This window comes from Ixodes scapularis, unplaced genomic scaffold (assembly GCF_016920785.2).
Source record: "Ixodes scapularis isolate PalLabHiFi unplaced genomic scaffold, ASM1692078v2 PGA_scaffold2__306_contigs__length_199485367, whole genome shotgun sequence".
NCBI classification, from domain to species: domain Eukaryota; kingdom Metazoa; phylum Arthropoda; class Arachnida; order Ixodida; family Ixodidae; genus Ixodes; species Ixodes scapularis.
The window spans coordinates 58,215,489-58,230,459 of NW_024609857.1; the positions used below are offsets into that span (position 1 = coordinate 58,215,489).

Sequence of the window (14,971 nt, forward strand, 5' to 3'; positions counted from 1 at the left end):
TCAACTATGAAACGGGGGGTCACGGGTCACAACTATCATAAAGCTTTGAGGTGAGCCGTCGTTACTGGTGCAAGTCGTCGCCTATGTGACATCATTGGTCTTCTGCCAAGTAACCTGACGCGCTAGGTACCTTGATGAGGACGACTGCATGTCAAACGCATATGCAAGAGTTTTGGCACAGAAACATTGTCTGAGGAGAGAAATAGATGGAGGTATTAAGCAGCTCACCGATTTCACGTCGAATCCTGGAGAGATATGCCTCTGTTTGTCGGTGCTGACGCTTGTGAAGTCCGAGAAGGTACGAATCCAAAATCCCGTGCGGCGTCGGTAGCAGACGACGCAACGCTCGCTGGTCGTAGCGAACGATCCACGAGTGGTAGCAGACGACACGAAGTACTCCTGTTTCGTGAATACGCTTGGCTCTCGGCGCCGCGAGAACTCCTCCTTCACCGCCGAATCTTACCCTCCGTACCAGCCGAGGTCGATGTGTTGCCGGAGGCACGGGTACTTCACAGCACAACGGACGATCCCCGACGACCGTGGAAAGAATGCACTCGCTACTACAAACACAACGATCACTCCGACGGCAGGCTGTGGGAATCCGGGACGACGCCGCCGCAGGTGCTTAGCGTAGGCAAAGCGCAGACGCCTTCCGGCTGTAAGCCGAAGCGGCCCAAGCGTGCTTTGGCGGGTTCGCGACTCGCGACGCCGAGCAGAAGCAGAGCCACCCGAAGCGCCCCTCTCACACAGCGTTGCCAGCGTTGCAACTTCCCAGCCTTCGACCACTTCGGCTCCCTTGGAGGGAGAAAAGAAGAGGAGGGAGATTACGAGCACGGCGCTTCCTGGTCGTCACATCCGGTACGTCAGTTCCTCTCCGTCATATCCGGTTTGTGACGTCACGTTTGTTTTTCTCTTTTCGCAGCATACGACGCCAGGTTTTCCGTCGAGCGCGCGCGTTTCATACTGGTTTCGGAGAGTCGCTCCAAATACCAGAAGGTTCTTGCTGTGAGGCATAAATTTAAATTCCAGTTTCCATCCTTTCATCCTTCCCAACATTATCCCTCCGAAGGGATGAAGCATGAAGGGGCTGGGAATATAAGTGAAATCGATTGCGTCTGCAAGCTTCAGCTGCTAAAAAAAAAAGAAAAAAAAAAGCGTGTATGCATATTTTGGTGATACAACAAAACTTCACTCTGAAATTTCACAATAAATCCAGAGTCTCAATGCAGAAGTAGACAAAAACGAGATGTGTTTTGACACCAAATTGGATGAGCAGGAATGAGAAACCGCATGAATGAGGGCAGTTATGTTTATCTTGAACAGCATGCGATGAGCATCACTGAGCAGAAATGAACAGCGGCAGTAAATGACCAAGGAGAAAACATCTTTTCTAGACACCTTCCTTGAGTTTTCTTTTGTCTGATATCTGAAGGGCATGCATGTACAATTCAAAGGAGGGTCGTTGCCCTTATTGATCATGGTTTCTCTCCCTTCAATATGCGTAGCCTAGCAAAGATCATGGCATAGCCAGCATGAGGTAATTGCACAATCTAGGATTCAGAACAGATATGCAGTGCAATTCCCGATCGAACTAAAAAAATATTTTTTTAACCCTAGGTAAAAAAAAAAAAAGAATGCTACCAGTGGGTTTAAAGCTGGGTACAGTAAACACCATGTTAGTTATCAAGCTTATCAGACCTTTGTTTTTTGCGAATGAATTATATCGTCTTTTTAGGGTGAGCACCTTGGTATTGGATAAAGATTTTATGAAACAATTACACATGTGTAATTCTTTCTTACTTTTTGTATTTTGATCGTACACCTTTGTAATTTCGTATCAGATTAATCCGAACTCCTACTCCATATTTCAAAGAAGTTCACTCAATCTGCACTTGGTACAACGTGCCATAATGCAGATCCTGCTGGAAATAAGTTAAAATCTTCATTTCGATACATAAATGAATGGGCATGCATATATTGATAATTTCATAAATTTGAATTACGAAATTTCACCAGAAAGTCGGAGTTCAAATCTAGAAAGTGAGACAAAATTAGATGTATTTTGACGCAAAATTGAATGTGTACGAATGAGAAACCCCGTGGATGAGCAGTTGTTCATCTTGAGCAACACGCAATTAGTTGCAATGAGCAGCACAACACAGTAGCAATAACCCACTAAATATGAAACATCTTTCGAAGATAAGACAAATTCTGTGCTTTTTGCTTGATACCTGAAATGCAGTACGGATATGTGTACAAATCAAAAGAGGGCAACTTCGTTTACTGTTTTAGATTGATCTCCGCGCAGCTTATTCCGAGTGCTGGATATACGTAACCTAACATGCACTATGACATAGCGTTTTCAAATATTTAAGTTTTAGCTTTTAGATTGAAGCGAGGGATTCATTAACCCTGGGTAAAAAAAAATTACACTCCACTAAAAGTGACCTCTTCTACACACACCGTGAGCGCCAAGCTCATTATCAAGTTTTGCCAAACCTGTATGGTTCTACGACGATTTAAATCACATTCCTCGGTTATTTCGTATAAGACTAAACTAGCTGATATCTCGTACACCAAATGTCGAGAAATTCCACCCAATATGCACATTGTTGGTACCAAGTGCCAGGATAGAGATGTTCTTTGAATTCTGAGATTGCTTGAGGTTGTGGTGATGCCCGTTAAAGACGCCATGCTATAGCAATGGTACTGCAATGGCTAAATTTCTCATCAACAGTGAAGTCACCAGACGCCCATTGGGGCTGACTAAATTCCCTGTCTAAATATACACAAAACACAATTATTTTTGGAGTATCTATAAGAATCATTTTTTTATTATTATTTTAAGGGATTCAGCGACTTCTTCCCGTGCAACTGAAAATTAACGATTGCCAAAACAATAATAAAAAGGGAGATGTGCCAGCAACGAAGAGCAACAAAATCTATCTCGTAACCGATGTCTTCTTCCCTTTTTCTTTTTCTTTTTTTTTTTTTTAAGATCCGTGTTAGTATTGTGTTACGATTTATTCTGGGCCCCACTCTAGTGAAACGTAATCTCCTTGTATTGGAGCCAAAAATAATATACGGGGGCTGTGTACGTGTTCTTTACAAACGTATTACAGGGGCAGAACTGGAAGGACCGATCACGGGCGGCACAAAGAAAGCAGTATCGAGGTACGGCTTTCGAGATTGCCGGAGCACGTTGGGGATATCAAAGGTCATGATCGTGGCATGCATCGTAAGATAAGCATATTTTGTCCACTCTTGCACACTTTACTCGAAAAAAGTAATCGATTACAATTACAGTTACTCTTGGCTATAAAGTATTGAATTAGATTACTTGATTGCTTGAAAAGAAAAGTAAGCGTTACTTGTTCGATAGCTTAAGATTTCCAAAAGGACAAAACATTTTGTCCAATTTGGAAACAATGGGGCTTTCGAACTGTTCATTATTGGATTAGAATTACCGAATTATAAGCTACTTATCTTCTTAGTCCACCAATTTTGGTAAAGCATATTCTCCTCTCGCGGAAACTTGGTTCCAAGATTCCTTCCTTGGAAAATTGTACAAAGGGCGCCATTAGAAAGGGGAGAAAGAATAATAACGGTTACAAATAGTTTTAGCAGTTCCAGGAGTAATCATATTACTTTCTAGATTACTTCATCATAAATGTAATCAAACAATTACAATATTTCTCTCAGTAGTAATAGATAACAAGTAATTTGATTACTTGCGATGAGTACAGTACAAGTCTGATTTTGTCTGGCGCCATATTCTCTATAGAGTGAAATCAGACAAAGGGCCACCGAGTATACTAATAAATAATGTGCAAACTACAACAAAAAGATCGTCTGGATTGGATCGCCATGACTGAATTTCCACTCAGTATGAGCAGAATACGTCTATAAAGAGAGAAAGAGAGAGAAAACAATATAGCTTATCTAGAGTCATCTTATCTTTCGGGGTTGGGAGATGAGAGTTCGGATGGGGTGGTGGGGTGACGTTATACAGTATGTGTCAGGTTCGCTGACCTGAGGTAGTAAAGGCACGAGTCCAGGATCAGCTTTCTCAGTTGTAGTTTTTGTCTGGGGGTCAACCAGTCGCGGAAAATCTTTTTTTCAAAAGTGCGTGCCCATCTAGGACAGGGGTCTCCAAACTTTCTGACTAAAAAACCGGATGAAGGTTTTCTTTTTTTTTTTTTTTTTTTTTTTTGCTGTGGCGAGGAACGGCAAATAAATAACTTAATGTAAATATAAAAAAACATCCTAGATACGCATTTAAATACAAAGTTGAAAGTGAGAGTAAAAATTAAGAAAGAACAGCATAAGATGGATAAATACATCTAAAATATATTGAAATACACTATTTAGCTAATTACGACATTACACAATATTGGAACCTAGAAAACATGCCTGGCATAGAGACGCTTTACTCAAGCGCCAGATTACAGCCGCCATTGCTGACCTTCTTCTCAAGTTGCGGGGTGCGTTTGGCGCGCGCCTATCTATCAATACGCGCGCGCCAAACGCACCCCGCAACTTGACTCGGTCGTCGGCGTCGCCGTCCGCCGTTGACCCAGGTAAGTTTTTTGGTCCTATGTCTTACAGAAAGGGAGCTTCGCTTTGTAATTTTGCAAGAAAAAACCGACCCGTGAAATACACCTTTGACGAAAAGTTTAGATTGCTACGTGGAGGCGTCGATTTTTACTGTCCAATTTATATCGAGCCTAGTGACTTGGGACACCCTATATATAAGACAGTCTGCACACATATTCAAACGCGATAGTCACCGCCAGATCCGTGTTTCGAATGCCGCATGGCAATGAGCTCAAGGAGAAAACTTGGCACGCGGCATTCGAACCACGGATATTGCGGTGACTCGTGTTTGCAGACTGTCGTTTGTATGATGTACGAACAGTGTGAACCCGGCCCTGTGGCTCATACATTGTACAAAGACACATAATGGCCGAATGATCTTCGGACAGGCCCCAAGCTTGTTCGAAGCATATTTGCTTCAAGGGGTCATGAAACGATTTTCCTACTTCTTCTTCCTTAGCTTTAATCCTTAACTCAAACGTGAATTGTGAAATCATGTATTCATGACATTCTTCGGCACCGGTGCGATGACTCTTAGCTTCCACCGTGGTTTTTATGCACACCATAGAACTTGTCATTCCCCAGTGATGATAAGTTCCGTCAGGGCAGTCATTGGCCACTAACGCGAATCCGAATATTCGTCGACGGATTTATTGTTGACGAGCGCATACGTCCGAGTGACGCAGTTGTCGTGTCCAATGCGTGAGCTGGGCTCGGTTGACGTCAGGTTAACACCGCTCACGCGCTTTGGGAACCGCGGATGTATCATAGTGAAAAGGCGGAGAGCTCTCGAAGGAAAGATGGTACAAAATAGTCCGCTATATTTTCAAAAGTTCGTACCGAAAAGCTAGCTTCTGACTATCTACCCTCTTTCCTTTGGCCAACTAAACGATATGAGAATAGCGAAGTCCCAGTTTAAAATATTTTATCCCACCCTAAAATTCGTTTCATGGCCCTTTTAATACATGCTTCAAAGATGTCGGCAGGGAGTTTTTGCACGACAAAACATGACAGGACCCTCGTACAAGATAGAAACAGACGTGCAGAGACGAGGGATATGTACTGGTTCCCAAGTTGCCCCGGTCTTGTATGACGTTTCTTTTGGCGGAGTGTGACAGGGGGATCAGCGAAGCGCTATAGTGGAAAGGGGGGGGGGGGGGGGGTGCTAAAAATGTTGAGATACATGTGGACGATTTTTTTGGTGGTAATGAATCCGCACATGGTTGCAAATGAAGAATCTATAAAACATGAGCTACAAGTTTACAATGCCAATGGGTTCACTTTCACGCGCGGGAAAATTAAAAACGAGTACCTACAGTTTCTGGACATAAATTTTCAACTTAAAAGAAAATTATGTTTGTTGAAAATATGACCCAAGATAAAAACAAATAAAAAAAAATGTGTAATTCCCTTTGATTTTGCGCATTCCAAACTGGTGAAGAGAAACTGGCAAACCGATTGATACTGGCCGCGCTAGAAAAATCGTGCGAACACGTTGCTCGATCAAGCTTTTACAACCGAGTCAGCCTCCTGCAAAAGGCAGGGTATCAAGAAGGCAATCATGCGGAAATAGGCGAAAGCCTCGTATAAAAGTTGAAAAAGAAAAAATAGAAAGTGAATCGGAAGGTATACGGAAGAATAAACAGAAAATGACGGTTTTGCCTATGGACTGCCCAAAATCTTAAGAAGTGTTCCGGTCGTTTCGGGGTGCTTGTTGTGTTCACAGCACCGTCAAAGTTATCCAGATCATGCCCAAGGGTGAATAATAATGCACACAAGGGGGAAGCGTACACAAAAAAAAACACGTAAACAAATATGTATCGTGCGAAACTTCTGTGGTTTACGAGATGCCAACGACGTGCGGGTGAGCGTATATAGGGCAGACGGGCAGATCCGTAAATGAGAGGGCTCGGGAGCATGGCCTTCCTGTAAGGCGGTCATCTTCGGGTAACTTGGCCGTTCATCGTGGCAGGTGCCCATGTTCTCCTGCACTCGATGACACGTACACTTTGGGGCGGTATAAAATAAAAACAGAAAGAGAAATATTCGAGGCTTTTAAGATCAGGGTGAAGGTCGACGAAGCCTGCATAGGCACATCGCAATCCTTTTATCACGTAAGAAATATAAATTCATCTTGCGAGAAGTTTGATTGTGAGCGAATGGTTCGCTTGGAAGTGTGCTCGTATACATATGTTCGTCTTTTCGCAATAAGAATTCAGTTGACAGTGGCGCATCGTTTCGTCCAATTCTTCCCGTTGTCCCGGTGTTTTTTTTTTTTTTTTTTTTTTTTTTTATGGCGCTTTTCAAATCGTAGAAACAGGTCTGAGACAGTGTCTGCCGACTGTTTTTGGTATGACGTATCAGCAGTGTGACTGCGACTTTAAGGTACTTCAAGGCCTCGTCTGAAGCGCATCGAAGGAAACACAAGGACACTAGAAGACACCACAACAGCAAAAGAGGCGAGACTGGTCTGCACCTGCAGTCTCGCCTCGACGTTCGATGAGGCTCCAATACTCAAAATGGCTTGCTGGCTTCGCGAAACCAGAATAGAAAAGAAAGAGGTCGGCACGGACCTCTAGCAAACATGCTCTCAAAGTCTATAAGCGCTCGCAGCATATCCAGTTGGTATATATCGAAGTACTTTAGGACACCGCGCTCGGTTGTCAAGGTAACGTCAACATCGCCGCAGTCTGGCTTCGTCGTCGCTTGCGCTCCAGCTGATGCGGAGGTGAGCTTCGATGTTGGCTCTTTGCTGTTTCTTCTCGTGTCCTCGCCTCCTCTTGAGCGACGGAAATGTCGTAAATAGCGTCTCGACAGCTGACGTCTTTCCCACTGGGACCCGAATCCATACGAGTGCAGACCCGTTTCCTCGACTCGCTCTGGTCATAACGAGCTCCTTCCGCTTCTTAACGCGTCCCTGGGACCGTTCGCAGATCGAGATCTCGGCCTACACACGGACCACTCGGGTTACAACTCTGAAGGTCTCGGGTTCGATGAAATGACATCCATTTTCTGCGTGCAGGCTGCTGCCGGGCTTTTTTACTTGTTTGTTTTGCTAATATATTTTAAATATATTTTTCGTCTTTAAGGTGTGGCGCGCATCAACTATATTTGGTCTGCCTATCCTTCGGTCGTGTTACAGCTCGCTTGAATGCGACACTTCTATTTCTAAGTTGATGTTATGAACTCCCTAATGACTGGCAGTATATATACAACTTGTCCCCGTGCACCCCCCCCCCCCCCCCCCTTTTCCACGCTTCCCGTACAAAATTTACAATGTATTTTTCACCGCACGAATAAACTACGCATCGCCGAACGCTGATTCTTCGCCCTAATGCAGAACTGGCGGTTCGAACCAGGTGACAAAGTTACAGAACTAACCGCTATCTCAGTCAAAAGGTATTGGTGATTTTCGAAAAATTTCTATGAGAAAATGGGTCCCATTTTTGCCCAGTTTGGGTAAATGGCGCCATTGAGGTGCACTTATATAAGAGGTTCATCGGCCGCCATTTTCCCATTAAAAATTTCACAAAATCGGTTATATAGCTTTTGAATAAGATAACGGTTACTTCTGAAAGTTTAGCATCTGGGTCGGACCTCTAGGTCTACTATTAGCGGAGGGTGAGCATTCGGTGATGCGTAGTTTATATTTCCAATAAAACAAGCCTTCCCATTTTTTTTTCTTTCGTTTGGAGGGGGTGAACATTTTCTGCTTGTAATGCTCGAGTCCTACCTGAGTCAGAAACAACCGACACCGAGAAGTCTCAAGCACGTGCAGCATGCGCGTGAACCACGTGAACATATCTTTTGCACGCTTGCGATCACTCGCAGTTACTTCACGAGCACGGAGACACTGCAAGCCTGCCAAAGGTACCTTCACGTGCATGCCGTACGTGCTTGAGGCTTGTTGGTATCTGTGGATTCTATCTGTCACTTTAGTGGGACTCGGCCATAACCACGGTGTAAGATAATACTCTTCAGGTGAGGACAGCGCGCTCCTCGCGCAGTGCAGATAAAGTTCGCTTTTCACTCCCTCTCCTTCTCTCTCTCACTATGGTTTCAAGCGGTGCCGGCAGATGACTCGTCGACTCGTGGGCACGTACAAGACGGCTCGTGCCGCCTCATGCTCCACACGCGCAGAGCTCCAGAGACGTTGTCGCTCGTGCAGAAAGACCACGGTCTACCGGGGTGTCATGTCAACGAGATAATTTTTTTTTTTTTTGCTCTCACACAGTTTCGCCGTTGAGCCGCCGGCGACACTGTCAGCCGCGGCCACGGTGGCCGCGGAATAATGCAGCCTTTCGGATGCCCGTCGAACGAACACTATCTGATTCCTCGCGCCGCGCGTTCAGCCCCGCCGTGTCCTCACCTGAAGAGTGTATCTTACACCGTGGCCATAACTAGGCTACTAGTGGCAAGCTCCAAATCCGACTTCTTGTAGAGGTGTATTTCACGGTGCGCACTAGGATTCTAATACCCTTGGTTAGCAGCCGTATACAGCGGCGGCTAAATTGATCCTGTGTTGAACCAGTGTCGCAGTATCTCAAGGGAAGGCGGACTCCCTATGCAAACACTCCCAACGTCCAAATACGTTTCGCTTTGCCCCAGGGTCTTTTTTCTTATGTTGAACTTGTTCCAAGCAGTTTATACACGTCGTGGATCCCGAGTGCAAGAAACGCCATAAAAAATTCTTAGCAGGAAACTTGTTCGGCGAGCTCGCATTTAGGAAGCTTCGCAACCGACTGCCCCCCTTTTCCCCAGATTTGCAAGGCAAAGTCGACGCCTAATAAAGTGACTTCAGCATCGGGGCCGTATTACTTTTTTTTTTTTTTTTTAACGTTGACGCGGCAAATACATGACGGGTGGGAACACCACCGGAGCGTGTATTTGGAGGCGACTGCAAAATTTGGAGGCCCCTCGACCGTCGTTCCCAATTCTGTCCGCGGGTTCAGGCCAGTTTGCTTGCGTTGCCCGGAGGGTGCAGTATAAAATCTTCGTCGTATTTTGTTCAAGCGTAAAAAAAAAAAAAAAAAAAAAAAAAAAAAAACCTGGGACAGCAGATATGACAGAGCCACGCGGCTGAACTCAATTTAAATGTTTGCCAAAACGAAAAAAAAAAAAAGAAAACATAACAACCGCAGAAAAAAAAAAATGTAAAAAAAAAAAAAAAAAAAAAAAAAAAAAAAAAAAAAAAAAGAGCAGTCCTCTAAACGTACGACGTGGCGTCAGAAAGCGTATTCCGTGTTTGCTGGATAGTTGGATTAGGAGGAAATCATGTAAGCTCCCGGCGGCCCAACGCATTCCTTGAACAGGGGAAGGTGGGGGGGATTTCAGAGTCGATTACTTCCCAAATGTATACTGCTTTCTATTTATTCGTATAAATATGGATGCTTGTAAATACATTTTTTTTTACAAGTAAAAAAAGAAAACGCTTTTGAATTTTCAATCTCCGGGTTATTAAGAAAATTATAAAAAAAATGCGAAAGTTTTTATTGGAATATTTTTAAACAAAAATTAGCTGCGTTCGTCTACCCCCCCCCCCCCCCCCCCTCCCTCCCTTACACACTGGTTCAAATGAAAGTGAGAAAGATTGGGATTATACCATAGATGTGGCGAAATCAAACATGTGAAAAACACTTCGCTGACACGTTCTCGCGAACGACAGGGGAAAACTCAGTAGCACATTCTCAGCCTGCCTGCGAAGTTAAATCACCTCGAGCTATACTTTGTTTAACTTTAGAATGTACCGCAGGAAAGGCTACAAGCGCAAGCTTCTTGCTCAGGGCACATCTCGGCGGCACAAGCTCTCGTGCGTTAAGAGTAGCTCCCAATGCTATGAGCTCGCGCTTCTAGCCTTGTCTGCGGTACAACATGAGGTGAAACGGAGTATTAGCGATGTGCGCGGCCAAAAGCGTCGCTGGGGTCAGCTTTCCACGATTGGCCAAACTATGGGCATATGAGCACTGTCCGATTGTCAACTTTGACGGTGTTAGTTTCGGATTGCGATGGCTCCTAGCTTCTACTGTGATTTTTAAACACACCTTCGAACTCGTCGTCGCACACCATGGTGAGTAGCAAGAATAACAACTGGTGACGTCACGGCGAGGCAAATCCCAGTCGTGACGTCACGGAGGGAAACCGTAAGAGGGCGCCACCGAAACATCTCGGCGCTAATAGTGAGAACAACTCAAAGCTAATCAAGAAAGACAAGTTGCTCTAAATAAAATCAGGACACAGGAAATGTTCCTGTACAACGAGTATGGCTACACTCAGAAACCGTATAGAAATAAAACTTTCCTACTTTTTGCGAAATGTTACTAATTTCCAAGGCCCCTCCCTGTGTTGAACTAAGATATAAAGTTAAGTCTTCGAACACATCATCTACACACAACTTCTTGCCTTCCTCGAATCCACCTTCTTTTTTGCTCCTCTCAACGTGGATTTAGAAAGAATTATTCTTGCGAAACACAACTACTCAGCATCACTAATCATGTTCATGTTGGTCTTGATGAAGGATCCGAGATGGACTGCTTTTCTCTTGACCTTGCAAAGGTTTTTAACAAGGTATCGCACAATCTTCTTCATAATTAAATTGGAAGACTGGTCCTAATATGTTTAATTGGATCGAAGCAGTTTTAACTGATCGTTCGCAATTTGTAACTCGTAATGGCATCAACTCTACTCTCACGTGCTTTTTTTTTCGGCGTACCTCAAAGGTCTGTTTGAGATGCCATGCTCTTTTCACATCTATATTAAGGATCTTCCCAGTATTGTCCCGTCCTCAATTAAATTATTTAATGACGTCTGTGCCATCTTTCGATTGATATCTAATGGCACTGACTCCGAGCAATCACAGCATGATTTGGATTCTAATTTAAAATGGCGTGGGTTCTGGTCAAGAAATAAACATTAACAAGTGTAAACTAATGCGCATGGCCCGTAAGGTTAGTTTTACTCCTACGTATAACCTTAACGCACTAATATAGTTCGTAAACCTTTCTATGTATCTAAGAGTGAAAATACTAAGTGCGCTAATGGGCTGGTGGTAGCGAATCATGTCGTTTAGCACCTGAGGCTGTGATAAAAAAAAAATCATTTTTTGCACCACGGTCTGAGGTGTTAAACAACATGATAACCTCGGAGTGATCCTAAGTTCTTAGCTTTTTTGAAACCTACATATTGTGACTAATGACCTAATCGTACGCTTGGTTTTCTTGAACGTAATTTTTCTCTGGCCCCTTCATCGTTAAAACTATTTCTTTACGAAGCATTAGTGAGTTCAAATCTTGATTTTCCATCAGGGATCTCGGTACCGCCTACCTTATTGAGCTCACTTCAATCGATACAGAACAGATCGCGCGTTTTATTCTGGCTAATTAGCCAGAATGAAACGCGCGGAGCGTAACTTCAATTAAAAGCATTTTACTTCTACCCAGCCTCGCACATCGCCGAATAATTTGTAGTATTTGTCTTTTTCAGAAAATTTTCTATCACAACACTGTACTCAGAAATCAGCTAATAACCTTACCATCATTTGTTTCTGCACGTCCAGATCACCGTCACAAGTTAGGAGTTCCCTTTTGCCATTATAACAAATATTTTGCGTCATTCATCCCTAGAGTTTCAAATGAGGGGAATCATCCGCCTGCATCACTAACATCAATTATTGATTGTGTTCTTTCTTGCTCAAATGTACCAAACCATGTATTCCCCCTCGTTTAACTATTCTATATTGTCCATTTATCTTGTCCAGTTGCCTCACCACTCCTCTCTGTAATACCCTTGTTTCTGAGGGAACAATAAATAAATAAATACGTATGCAGCTGCATCTTCAATTAAGTGTACGTTATTTTACCAAGACGTACATGTTTCAAAATCCAAAATCGTCGCTTCTTTCTTCGACAACCAAATCTTGTAAGAACTAGTTTGTGCAGTACATGAATAATGTGCAAAACGATATTTTTTTTTTGGTGTGACGAGTTCAGTTCTTACTCAATTTAATGACTCGGGCGATGTATTCGCGTGCGTAACTTCGCTTAATCTTGAGAAATTCTTTATTTGTTTTTGCTTTCTTCTCCAGATCGTTTTTCTAAAAGGCACCAAGTTGCGACCTTCAACGAATCAAAGAGTTATAAAACGAACAGTGTGGTCGCGGTATAAAGAGCGGGGAAGTGACTATCTGAAAGAAAGAGACGATCTTCCCGGTCGATTGGGCTGTTGGGTAAGACTGTGTACTATGTGAACCTTGTTGGCTTTTGCTTTGAAGGTCGTGACTCTCCATGTCATTAAAAAGCAGGGAGAGAGGAAGTGGGCGACTGAATAAGTGCTATCTTTTGTTATCACCATTAAAGAACTCGATTTTTAGCTATGCATAATGAACGTTACGGCAAGAAAGAAAGAATTGGGTCTGGTTTCAAAAAAGGTGTTTGCAAGAGCCTAATACAGATGTGAAAAAACAGTTTGAAAGAACTGCGAACGATACACAGGCAAATATAAAATCACATTTGAAGTTTAGCTTATACGTTACCGCACTTTCGCTGGTGCAGTCTCAAGATTGTTGGCACGTATACCTTCTTCGCGGCCACACGTCTCGGTGTAGGCGGCGGATCCAGGGCAAGTCTAACACACTTGCCACTTACGATTACTTTTATCTTTACTCAAATTTTAAAAAAAGAAAGAGGGGGGTCAGGCAGAGAAAAACGCCCTAAATTGTAACCATTTTCCGTGCTTGTCTTGGCGTGCATGGCTGCTCGCTTCAGCTGTGTCAACTTTTCTTCTTCGATGCACTATCCACATAATCGCGATAGATATAAGCCACGCGGCAACACTTTAAAAGTGCCCGTGCTTTTATTTTCCGGTAGAGCATTTGAATAGTCAATCAGCACTATCTACGGAGAGAGCGCGCAGGGTCACGATTCCGATAGAGAGGCTTGATTTAAGAATAAAGTAAGCTGAGCCTGGGGGGCGTGAACATAGGAAACGTCGCGTTCACTTTCACACATAATAAATTTAAGCTCTCGCTGGAAATATTTTAACACGATAGCGTCAAGGAGCTCCTGTCGTTGTAAACCGGTGGCGTGACAGAAAAGCCGACGTCGGTAGCGTGCCGCGAAAATCCTGATTGGTCGATAGGGTCATGACGTCACAGCCACATGACTTCGCGCGGGAATTTCAAGCAACCAACAACGCCCACGTGAAACGTGACGTCACGCGTGGAATGAAAGTGATTAAAAATATATGTATGACGAAGTAGTCCCTGGAGAAGGGGAACGGGGAGGACAAAGGACAAACACAAAACGCCCAACACAGCTAGGTGACTTGTGCGCGACCGAAAAAATTTGCCTGGTCATGGTATCGAACCAGGAACCTCTCAATTTCCCGTACAGCGCTCTACCAACTGAACTCATTAATTTTTTTTTATTATTATTATTAAGTTACCCAGGAGCAGTGTAGTACGCGTCCCTCAAAAGAAAAAAAAAAAAAAAAAAAGAAGGAACAAAAGCCCGTTTCTCGTTCCTTCTGATTTTTAAAACACGTTCGCGTTACAAGGTCCATATATGTAAAAGAAACTCGTTCCCGTTACAGTTCACAAAATGGAACGTATTGCTACATATACGTTACATCAGTATTTTGCTGACTACCATATTTAGTTAGATCAAGCAAACGGTTTTTTTTGTTTTTTTTTCATCTATCCCATCGAATGCAACATGAATCTGAATGCATTGATGGAAGGGCACCAGGAGAAGTAGAAAAGCGAAAGCGGGGTTTCATTTGTTGATGTATTCGCCTTTAAAAATCTCGGCTTTTAACCATCTTTTCTGGAGGTCGACTCAGACGAGCCAAATGTTCTGTTACCCCACATGGCAAGAGCGTTTTACAAGAACCTCATATCTAACAGTCTATCAAAGAACCTTGTTGGAACTTAACAACAGCTGCTTCTTGGTGTTGCTGTCCGCAAGACGAGCAAGTCAAGAAGAGGGCATGGCTTTTGCAAGGTCAGTCTTGAAAACTACAAGTCATTTTTCGTGAAGGTTGGATTCGTTTTCAGTTATAAGGCGGGGTCAAGGGGAGAAGAAATAAAGATTAATTTTTGTGTACCTATTAAGTTACCAATATTCGTATACAAGAGTGATTTCGATGTCAGATAACCTCTTCTTTTGTAATAACTGTAGGTCTCTTTGTGGAAGTTCAGTAATGGCTGCCAACCTTAAATGTCTGAGTGTATGAGGATTTGTGGATGCCAAGAAAGCTACAGAGTTCGAAACGACCTTTTTTTTTGTCTTTTCCTTCAACTAAAAGTTTTGCTTTTTGTACCACGCAAGGCACGCTTGCAGGGCATGGGAACGAGCGGGAGTTTATGTGTTTCGCTATCGCG

At 43.4% G+C, this 14,971-nt stretch overlaps 1 protein-coding gene across 1 annotated transcript in view; it reads right to left on the reverse strand.

Moving 5' to 3' along the window:
* LOC8025090 overlaps positions 1-393 on the reverse strand; it is a 288,315-nt gene extending 287,922 nt beyond the window's left edge. The window contains exon 1 of the mRNA XM_042291879.1: positions 229-393. The gene's annotated coding sequence lies outside the window, so the exon portion shown is untranslated. The remainder of the gene's footprint in view (positions 1-228) is intronic.
* Between the last annotated feature and the right edge of the window lie 14,578 nt (positions 394-14,971).